This window comes from Ambystoma mexicanum, chromosome 4q (genome assembly GCF_040938575.1).
Source record: "Ambystoma mexicanum isolate Mex_15411 chromosome 4q, UKY_AmexF1_1, whole genome shotgun sequence".
In the NCBI taxonomy this organism is placed as follows: domain Eukaryota; kingdom Metazoa; phylum Chordata; class Amphibia; order Caudata; family Ambystomatidae; genus Ambystoma; species Ambystoma mexicanum.
The window spans coordinates 1,229,880,821-1,229,892,901 of NC_090928.1; positions in this window are offsets into that span (position 1 = coordinate 1,229,880,821).

Consider the following 12,081-nt stretch of genomic DNA (forward strand, 5'->3'; position numbering starts at 1 on the left):
TGACCCAACAGGTAAGTCTTAGAAGGAAACTGAGCTTTTCCTATTCCCTTCCTTCTCTCACCTTGTGTTCTTGTCTTTTTCTCTCTAGGCTCTGGGAAGTGGCTGCGGATCCGGATGATCGCTGCTGAAGATGGAGGTGCCCAGGAAAGGTGAGTGAAATGCAGCGCTGCAGCGATCGAAGCGAAATGCTTTTAAAATGATGTCTTCCCTTTCAGGATCGTCGGTGTGAAGTCTCCGTGATGCAGCTTTAGCAGGTAAGGTCTTCTTTCTCTCCAATTCTCTCTTAGCAGGTGACCCAGGATGCTGACAGGCGTGGCTGAAGTCCAGATGCAGGAGCTGACACGGTGAGCGTCCAGCTGCGAGGAGCAGAACAACGCGAAGCGTGAGTTGCTGATCGGGCGTGGTTTAAATAGCTTTGGAAGAAGTTCCAGGTATGTATCCTTCCACCGATCAGGTATGTATCCTTCCCCGACCACACCCAGGGGAAAGTAGGTCCACAGGTAAAGTAGTTCCATTCAGGCCTCAAGAGGGCCTGGATGTAGCAGCATGGTCTGCATCAGGTAAGTGCACCTTAAAACACTTGAACACATGTCTAGCTTAATGAGCCTGGTGCCTAAGGCGCCAGGACAGGGGTCCAACATGAGCCTGGCACTTAAGGCGCCAGGACTGTGTCCAAAGGGCACCAGCTTGGGCCCGCTGGCACTTCCCTGGGGGAAATGATGCCTGCCTCTGGGGTTGCTGGGTCGGACCTGGCTCCTTGGAGGTAGGCATCATGACAGCCACCTTGACAGGGAAGGAACACCTGCCCAAGGGGAACCCCGAGGAGCCAAACCTCCAATGGCAGGGAAAAAGACGAAAATGCACATAAAACCCTGGTAGGATGTATGTCTTCCTTGAGATGGATAGTCAAAAGACTGTAGATAAATTGGAGTCTTTTCTGAGCAACTTCCGGTTATGATGCGGAAAACATCTAAGGTACTGTTCAAGGGTGGAGTTTAGCCTCTCGGTCTGACCATTGCTCTGCGGATGGTAACCCGATGACAACGCTCTGTCGATTCCTAGCTGTTGGCATAAGGTGGTCCAGAATCTAGAGGTGTATTGGGATCCTCTGTCCGAGACTATAGGCCTAGGCAGGCCATGTAGTCTGACAATGTCCCTTAGGAATACTGCTGCCATCTCCGGAGCCGATGGTAGATGGGGTAAGGCTGAAAAATGTGCCAGTTTGCTAAAGGAATCGATAGTTGCCATGATGGTATTCATTCCCTTTGAGAGGGGCAGCTCCACGATAAAGTCTGTGGAGATATGTTCCCAAGCCCTTCCTGGTACTTTTGGCTGTTGTAGCAAGCCAATCGGTCTCCCTGTAGGATTTTTGCTACTGGCACACACCGGACACGAAGAGACGTATTTGTCAACGTCCTTGCGGAGAGTCGGCCACCAAAATTGTCGACATATGAGATCCTGTGTCTTGCGTATGCCAGGATGACCCGACAACGGAGAGTCATGACACCACTTGAGTATCTGACTCTGCAGGGTCTTAGAAGGGATATAGAGAGCCTTCCCTAGGTAGTACAAACCGTTCTGGTCTTGAATGACTGATCGGGGCAGTGCTTCTTCCTCTTTATATTGCTCCATAAATTCATGCAAGAAAGGGATCACGGTGGACACTCCCAGTGCCTTAGAGAGCAGTAATTCATGACCCTGGACCTTGGTGGGTTCTTCACCTTGGCTCCGGGATAGGGCATCAGCGACATGATTTTCGGTACCAGGTATGTAGGTAAGACAAAAATCGAACTGTAAGAAATAATATGCCCAGCGGGCATGGCGGGAATTGGTGCATTCCATTTGTTGGAGTACCTTTACATTCCTGTGGTCAGTGCGAATAAGGAACTTATGGTTTGCCCCTTGTAGTAAATGGCACCATTCTTGGCATGCCAGCTTCATGGCCAATAGTTCCTTTTCGAGGACTGAGTTGTTCTGCTCACTGCTAGGCAACGTTTTTGAATAGTAGGCGACTGGATGTTCCAGTCCGTCCTCTGCCTCTTGTAATAGCACTGCTCCTACTGCTCCAGCTGAGGCATCGGTCTCAAGGACAAAGGGTCGGTTCTGATCTGACTGGACTAGAATAGGGGCTGTAGAGAAATGTTCCTTTAAACACTGGAAGGCCTCCCTCTGGTCTTGATCAAATGAAAACTTGACACCCTTCTTGAGCAAATCAGTGATGGGTTGTACTAGCTGGGAAAAATTTGGAATGAATTGTCTATAAAAGTTCGCCAACCCTAGGAATCTTTGTATCTCCTTGACATTTTGGGGTTCCTTCCAGTCTTGGATAGCACGTATCTTACTTGAGTCCATCTGTACTCCTGCCACAGAGAGAATAAAGCCCAGATAAGATTCTGACCTGGCTTCAAAAGTACACTTCTCGGGCTTGACTAATAGTTGGTTGGCCTGTAAACGGGATAATACTTTTCCTTGACCTGATCTCTGTGTTCTGGAAGGCTGCGTGAGTAAACCAAAATGTCATCCAAGTAAACCACTACTGACACAAACAATAAGTCTGAAAATATCCTGTCCATAAACCGCTGGAATATGGCGGGAGCGTTCACAAGCCCGAACGGCATCACCTTATATTCGAAGAGACCTAAAGGTGTCCGAAATGCAGTCCTCCACGCATCACCCTTACAGATCCTCAAAAGATGATAGGCTCCTCTGAGGTCCAATTTGGTATAGAACTGTGCTCCTTGAACTGCTTCCAGAACGTCCCTTATCAAGGGCATGGGGTAGCGGTCTCTAACCGTTACCTGATTAAGCCCCCGATAATCTATGCAGGGTCTGAGTTCTGCTGAGTCCTTTTTACGTATAAAGAACAGTGAAGCTCCGCAAGATGACCTGGATTCTTGGATCAGTCCGTTCTGGAGGTGAGCGTCTAGGTAATCTCTTAAAGCCTTCTTTTCAGGCAAAGACAAAGGGTACATCCGACCAAACGGAACTTGAGAGGAAGGCTCGATGTTGATGGCGCAATCTTCCGACCTGTGGGGAGGAAGAACTCTTGGCAATATATCCTTGAAGACTTCAGCGTATTCCTGGTACTGGAGTGGGATAGAAGATACTGTCTTCTTTATTGGATTACTGAACACTTCTACTCCAATCTGGAGGTTAGGGACCTCCATGCAATGTACTTGACAATAATCCGAATCAAAACACACCTTGTTTGTGTACCAGTCAATTGAAGGGTTGTACCTTCGAAGCCAGGGAATTCTGATGACCAACGGAAAGTGTGCCGCCTTAATCATATCAAATACCATGTCTTCTGTATGCTGTTCCATCTTCATCCGTAAGGGAACGGACTCCTTGACTATGGGCCCTGAGGACAGAGGAGTACCGTCCACTCCTTCCACTGGAATGGGTTTATTCTTGAGGCGCTCGGGCACCTTGTTCTTCCTGGTCCAGTCTATGTCAATAAAATTCCCTGCGGCCCCGCAGTCCAGCATGGCCAACACCTCAATGGGCTCAGGATTCGTTATCCAGAGTTGGACCTTGAATACCATGAGTCTATTGTCTTCGCCCCATGTTATTGGTCTTGTAATGAAGCAAGGGCTGTAGCTGGTTCCCCCGACACCTCCCTTGCATAGGTTCGGGGGCTGGAGTTTTCCTTTCGCCGAGGTGGTACTTCTGGACAGTTGCAAAGTAGATGCTTGGAAGAGCCACAGTACATACACAGTCCTGCTTCACGGCGTCTTCTTTGTTCTTCTGGAGTTAGAGGCCCCCTGGTTGTTCCGGTCTGCATGGGTTCATCCCCTCCGGTGTTTTCTCGGGAAGGTAGGGAAAAAGGTGTGGTAGTCAATGGACGAGGTCTTCTCCTTTCTTTTCGTCGTTCGTTAAGACGGAATTCAATCTGTAATCTGCCCAAGGGGAACCCCGAGGAGCCAAACCTCCAATGGCAGGGAAAAAGCCGAAAAGGCACAAAAAACCCTGGTAGGATGTATTTCTTCCTTGAGATGGATAGTCAAAAGACTGTAGATAAATTGGAGTCTTTTCTGAGCAACTTCCGGTTATGATGCGGAAAACGGTATAAGGAAGCTTGAACTTCGGTAGGAGTCTGAAGAAGGGAATATATACAGAAACAGTTCCCACTTACCGAGAGCTCTGGCAGAACCCAGAGAGTGAAGGCACCCAAGTCGTGATCGCGGATGCCTAAAATAAACAGCTCCGCGACCGCGAACAAGACGGGAGTGCCACAGCGCTATGAAATGAAAGGGGAAACAGTGCCGCGGTCAGGGAAAGAAAACAGAAACAATACCGCTGCAACAACACCGAGTAAGTGCGAAATACAGAACGAGCGGACAGAACAGAAAGATAGTAACGAAGGAAGGCAGAAACCTGAACACAGGCGAGAAGGGTGAGAATAGAAGATATGAAGGGCAGACTGAACGGAGGCAAGAAAAGCCAAAGGCTAAGCGGGAAACTCTGAGAAGAACTGTGGAAGGACGATCCGTAGCTCGCAGCGTTGAAGAGTCTGAAGGAAACACAGATACAACGCGCCGGAAAGGGGGCGTGGTTGTGTCTTATAGACCAGCGACGCCATTTTGGGTGAGGACTAGACCGACAGTATACTATTATTAGAGACGCCATGAGCTCCACAGCTTCCATGGACGAATCCTGACAATAGTACACCCACTGCGGTGAAGGTCAAAGGATTGAAATATTGGGTGCACCTCTCAGATGTGCAATCACACAGAGCAAACAAGAACACGCTAGTACTACTACAAGTGAAATTGAAAAGGAGTGGCTAGGATGTCTGATGAAAAGGTATCTGCAAAAGGAAAAAGTTATGACATGTGTTTTTATTTTTCCCCTTCTTCAACTCTCTCTCTCTCTTCTTCCTCTCGATTATTGTTTCTCGCATTTCTCCATCACTCTTTCATTCTCCTTCTCTCCATAGTAAAAATAACCGTGTAATGGAGAAATGAGCAAACATGAATAGAAATGATGATTAAATATGAAGTTGAAATAGAAATGTAAATACATTTATATATTGTGGTGACTTAACAAATTTGTATCGCCCCTCCAGGTGACACATGGCTCAACGAACAATAATCGCGGAGAACCAATTAATGTTAGATAGCAATAGGGATGCCATTAGGGCTAATAGATTCAGTAATGTTGAATGTAAAATGTGCTGCAGTTTTGTTGTCAGTAATGTTGTTTTTTATGGCCTGGTACTACACCCTTCTATCTTTGGTTAATGACATTCACAAGTGGGGGGAGCGGGGCTAACTTAATAAGAGAAGGGTCACACTTGATATGGACTGGGGTAAAGATGATGTGGAAAGAAACATATGATATTAATGCTAATGGTACAATTGTAATGCATCCTATATACAAAAAGACAGTCCTATATTCTATACGGTGTCACTTTAGGTTATTCCCATAAAAATGGAATTTATTATCCCAAAATTGTATTAATCACTAATCATCAAATTCATAAAACAATCATAAAAATGATCATCATACATAAAACACATACATCATGTTAAAACAACATAAGTAGATGCCCCATGCGTGAGTACATTAGACTTGTACAAGTACAAGGAAGAGATGGAGGATTCTTTCCACAACCGGAATTTGGGTCCACTTAAAGTAGCAAAGACGTTTTTTTGCCTCAACCAGAGAAATCCCACGGGGAGGAAGCAACATCTAGCTTCATTACGACCTACAAGATGGCTACTTACATCTGAGGTCCATATCTGAGAGAACACTGAGAAAATCATTTGTTTGGAAACTTCCTGACTGAGAGGAGAAGAGGATATGCAAGAATTCCCTGAAGAAATTGGGAATCTGCATATGGAACCAGAAAAGGTCCAAGAGCTACTACTAGGAAAGAGAGGGTACTCCCTCCAACCAAAGAAGATTTTTAATATTGGCACAAGACACATTCCCCTGAAGAATGTCCTACATGGTTGTATATTAAGGACAGAAACTTGTACAAGTCTAATGTACTCACGCATGGTGCTTCTACTTGTGTTGTTTTAACATGATGTATGTGTTTTATGTATGATGATCATTTTTATGATTGTTTTATGACTTTGATGATTAGTGATTCATACATTTTTGCCCCCCGCTGGGGACTCGGGTAAGTCTTTTTTTTTTATTCCCTTCCCTTTCCATTCCCCCCCACACTTACCTTCTTGTTCCTGCGTCCCCGCTGGGGGACGAGGGAAGTCTCCAGCCGTGTGGAGACTCGGAGCGGGTCCATCCCCGCTCCGCGCCTCCACACGGCTGGAGGCTTCCCTCGTCCCTAGGCGGGGACACAGCTACATTTTTTTTTCTTCTTCTTTTTCTACGCCCTCCCAACCCCACTTACCTTCTTTTTGATCCTTTTTTGGGAGCGGACGCGCTGGGAACACTTGTGTTCCCAGCGCGCCCGCTCCCAATGGCCGCCATGGAAAGAGAAAACAGACTTTGTTTTCCCTTTCCATGGCGGCCATTTTCTAGGTTGTTTCTTTTTTTTTTCTGTCCCGAAACGCTGCAGTCGGCCTCGTGACCTCGTGGCGGGGTCATTACCTACTCAGGTAATACCCCGGGGCCTTCGTTAAGGCCCGAGCAAAGCGAGGGCCTATAACTATGGCATAGTTCGGGTCATATTGCTTAATTAATGGACTGGGTTTCTTAATACTTTTATTACAGTTTACCCAGGTGGGGGATCCTCATTCAGAAATGTGTCTCTACAGCTAAAGAAAGCATTCTGACATTATTTTACTTTACCTGCCTTCCTGCCTTATGATCTATGCTGTTAAACATTGCTGCATGATTTGTATGCTACATAGTAAATGTCAGCAGTTGATGTATTTTAAAGGAATCTACAGCTAAGTGTGCTACCACATAGACATTGTATATATTTGTCATATTAGAATTACCAGCGTACAAAGTGTGCTATTGAATTGTGTTTATATATATATGAAACTTATTTTCATATAACGAACTGTGTTGGCACATAGCATAGTGTGTGAACTTTCCTTTGTGGCCGCTTGGGGACTCACTGTACTTAAGAACCAGCCTGGCACCACCTCCTGTGAGCTTAAGTCTTGGTTGCGCATCCATAGCTACCATATAGAGAACATTGGCTCAGGTGCTCTGTGCCTCTACCCTGCCATATAGAGGGAAGAAGTACAGATACCCCCTCCAGTCTTTACAGTGGTGACAGACCATCAGGCATTGGTCACAATCTACGGAAACCTGCAATGCAAAATGCCACAGAGGATTGAAAGATGGGGACTAAGGCTGCGTTTGTGCCTTCCCTGTCTCATACGTACAAGAAAATAAAACAGACACTCCCCGGACAGGGAATAAGGCAAAAGAGAGCAGGCTGCGAGAGTTCAAGGAAAAGTTTATCTAGATCTCTGAGAGCGCTCTGGCACAGTTAATGTTACATCACATTATATAGGCACAAAAAGGTGTCTAACATATGATACTATGATGGACCCGGATTGGTCAGCTGGGGTGGTGCTTTAGGTGTGGGCATCGTCTCGCCTTCCTGGTTGGTTGCTCGGTTGGCGGCAGGATGAACGTCAGACATCTGTATTCCGGATGAGTGAAGGTCAGGTCGTTGTGAGACACGGTGGTCACTATCTAAGCTAACATAACTCATTCTCTATAATGCATGCACTAAATATTAGTGATTCAAAAGACTTTCAGTAGTTTATCATGTCTTCTATAAAAGTAATTCAAGTGTCTATATCATCTATAACATTTGGATTATAGATTATAGGGAGGGTTGCATGAGGTGGGGCACTCCATTTGGGGTGGAGGGGGGTTGAGGGCCACCCCCCGTTGCGGTACATCATTCGCTGCCAATTTAGGGTGGCCCTCAGCCCCCCCTAAAAAGCAGCCTGTGAATTTGTATTTTGTTTTTTGTTTATCCAACTTTGCTTAGTGCAGATGGCCACATTAGTGTGGCTATCTGCCCCCAGGGTGCCCAAACCCTACTGCCCCATCTATTGGGGGTCCTGCCCCACCTTTTGGGGTGGCCCTCTCCCCCCTCACACCAAATGGAGGTGGGGTGTACCTCACGCAGCCGTTTGGAGGAGGCCCAGGGAGGCCTGCATGAGGTGTGTCCCCCAGCCATTGGGGGTGGGGTGGGGGGGCACCCCAAAAGATGGGGCAGGACCCCCAATAGATGGGGCAGTAGCGTTTGGGCACCCTGGGGGCGGATAGCCACACTAATGTGCCCATCTGCACCAAGCGAAGTTGGGTAAACAAAAAAAATATATACAAAATCACAGGCTGCTTTTTAGGGGGGCTGAGGGCCACCCTAAACTGGCAGCGAATGATGTACCACAACGGGGGTTGGACCTCAACCCCCCCCCACCCCAAATGGAGGGCCCCACCCCATGCAACCCTCCCTGGGGGCAAATATCTGCTCCTAGGAAGGGGCATCTGACCCCAGGGAGGGATGCATGAGGTGGGCCCCCCCTATCTGCCCCCAGGGAGGGTCGCATGAGGTGGGGCCCTCCATTTGGGGTGGGGGGGGGGGGTTGAGGGCCACCCCCCATTGCGGTACATCATTCGCTGCCAATTTAGGGTGCCCCTCAGCCCCCCCTAAAAAGCAGCCTATGAATTTGTATTTTGTTTTTTGTTTACCCAACTTTGCTTGGTGCAGATGGCCACATTAGTGTGGCTATCTGCCCACAGGGTGCCCAAACCCTACTGCCCCATCTATTGGGGGTCCTGTCCCACCTTTTGGGGTGGCCCTCTCCCCCCTCACACCAAATGGAGGTGAGGTGTACCTCACGCAGCCGTTTGGAGGAGGCCCAGGGAGGCCTGCATGAGGTGTGTCCCCCAGCCATTGGGGGTGGGGGGGCACCCCAAAAGGTGGGGCAGGACCCCCAATAGATGGGGCTGTAGGGTTTGGGCACCCTGGGGGCAGATTGCCACACTAATGTGGCTATCTGCACCAAGCGAAGTTGGGTAAACAAAAAACAAAATACAAATTCATAGGCTGCTTTTTAGGGGGTGCTGAGGGGCACCCTAAATTGGCAGCGAATGATGTACTGCAACAGGGGGTGGCCCTCAGCCCTCCCTGACCCCAAATGGAGGGCCCCACCTCATGCAACGCTCCCTGCGGAAGATAGGGGGGGAACCTCCTGCATCCCTCCCTGGGGTCAGATGCCCCTTCCTAGGAGCAGATATCAGCCCCCAGGGAGGGTTGCATGAGGTGGGGCCCTCCATTTGGGGTGGGGGGGGTTGAGGGCCCCCCCATTGCGGTACATCATTCGCTGCCAATTTAGGGTGCCCCTCAGCCCCCCCTAAAAAGCAGCCTATGAATTTGTATTTTGTTTTTTGTTTACCCAACTTTGCTTGGTGCAGATGGCCACATTAGTGTGGCTATCTGCCCCCAGGGTGCCCAAACCCTACTGCCCCATCTATTGGGGGTCCTGCCCCACCTTTTGGGGTGGCCCTCTCCCCCCTCACCCCAAATGGAGGTGGGGTGTACCTCACGCAGCCGTTTGGAGGAGGCCCAGGGAGGCCTGCATGAGGTGTGTCCCCCAGCCATTGGGGGTGGGTTAGGGGGGGCACCCCAAAAGGTGGGGCAGGACCCCCAATAGATGGGGCAGTATGGTTTGGGCACCCTGGGGGCAGATAGCCACACTAATGTGCCCATCTGCACCAAGCGAAGTTGGGTAAACAAAAAAAAATATACAAAATCACAGGCTGCTTTTTAGGGGGGGGCTGAGGGCCACCCTAAAGTGGCAGCGAATGATGTACCGCAACGGGGGGTGGCCCTCAACCCCCCCCACCCCAAATGGAGGGCCCCACCTCATGCAACCCTCCCTGGGGGCAGACATCTGCTCCTAGGAAGGGGCATCTGACCCCAGGGAGGGATGCATGAGGTTGGGCCCCCCTATCTGCCCCCAGGGAGGATTGCATGAGGTGGGGCCCTACATTTGGGGTGGGGGGGGTTGAGGGCCACCCCCCGTTGCGGTACATCATTCACTGCCAATTTAGGGTGGCCCTCAGCCCCCCCTAAAAAGCAGCCTGTGAATTTGTATTTTGTTTTTTGTTTATCCAACTTTGCTTGGTGCAGATGGCCACATTAGTGTGGCTATCTGCCCCCAGGGTGCCCAAACCCTACTGCCCCATCTATTGGGGGTCCTGCCCCACCTTTTGGGGTGGCCCTCTCCCCCCTCACACCAAATGGAGGTGGGGTGTACCTCACGCAGCCGTTTGGAGGAGGCCCAGGGAGGCCTGCATGAGGTGTGTCCCCCAGCCATTGGGGGTGGGGTGGGGGTGTTAAGACGGATTTCTGAACTCTGTCCGGGTGGCGCAGAAGTTCAGAAGGCCAACCTAATTACTTGGAACAGGGTAACCTCTGGACAAGCCAGACCAATCAAGGTAGCGATCGCGGCGGTCAAGACTAGGTCTCAAGAGGGGTGAGGGTGACTGAAAGCCCGCAATGAGCACACAAAGCAAGAGCGCTTACAAACTACTCCAAACAGTTGTTATATCAAAAATAGATACACATTTATTTTAAGGCCTTTAAAATAATGACCGTAGCGAGAAAATCACAATATCACAATATTAAACCAACACATACCATATCAACACAATATATATACAAAGACACAGTCGCAAGCGTTTAAAGCACGAAATATGTAGTCCACCTGAAAGGAAAGGAAAACAGGCAGTGCGATAACGCTTTAGACTCAGTTCGCCTTCAGAGGCACCTAACTAGATGGAAGTCCGAGCCCTGCGAAGAGTGGAGCCTTGTGCTCAAAGTACCTGCCACGCCGGTGCCAACGGGCAAAAGGGGAAGCTCTTCGGAGGAAGTCAGGCAGTTCGGGTTAGTGCACAGCAGAAGGAGAACAGGTTCCGCAACTCAAGCGCAGCCTCCACAGCGAGCAGAAGCAGAGCGCGAGTACGGCAAAAGGGTGCTGTTTTTACACAGCAGGGAAAGGCAATGGGATACTGCAGGAGGGCGACCAGATCCTAGCTAAACTACTCACCGGTCCCCGAAGCAAGCAGACCCAGGCTTCTCCACGTTAGTTTCAGCAGCTGGCAGGTTCAGAAGAGCAGGGAACGCCTCGTAGTCGTGTAGAGCAAAAAGACGTCCCAATCGACGAAACCAGCACAGTTTTGTTGCCGCAGCAGGACAACGGAGCGGCCGTGTGTATTCAAGCCAAATGTACACTCCTCCCTTCAGACTTGGGAACGCCAAGCGTACGAAGCGTGGGAGAGGAACAAGGACTCGAAATACAACACAACCTGGCGGCAGTTACAGAGCAGGACTCCCTTGTAAGCTGGTCAGTCAACTGGATGGCCCAGAGACACTTCCGAAGGCTTACTTGGCAGGAGATGATGAAGTCGCCGGGAATAGCTGTTCCTGCTATTCCAAAGGTCGAAGCACCAGTACAGGCCTTCTGGTTCGATCCAAGGAGGAAAGGGTTTCACAGGACGACAGCAGTGCAAAGGAGGATTCCTTCAGCGGGTCACCAGCGATTCCTCGGTCCAGCCTCTTGGTTGCAGGATACTTGGCTCCTGTATTCCTTAGTTCGTGAGAACTCAGGAGATCGACATGGTAGTGGTGTTTCCAGCTCCCTCTTATCCACGGTTCCCTTCGCGGCAAAACGGAGGGGAGCCAATGGGAGATCCGCTCATCAACACACATACCATACGTGGACCAATCACGGACCACGGTGGTCCCAGGCATTCACACCACCCCAGACTCTCTGGCACCCAGGATGTGTATTGGGACCAGACATCCCAGCCCACACCCTGGAGGCACACAAACGACATGTAGAAGCCCGCGAAAGCAACCACGTTTCGCGGGAAAGTACATGCCCAAATAAGGAAGGCCCCGGGTCGCCCGACCTGGGGAAGGTGAAGGGAGCAAGACGGTCAGTGGACAGGACAAAGGAGCCTCGTGGACTGGCCATTTTGGGAGCCAGGCCACCATTTTGGGTTCAGAGCAAAAACGTGCTCAGAACGCCAAAAGGAGCTCAAAATAAACAAAACGATTGCTGCCACCATTCGAGTCCCTGAATGACTTGCACTGATCAAATACCATCCTAAAAGAGTATCTAGGGT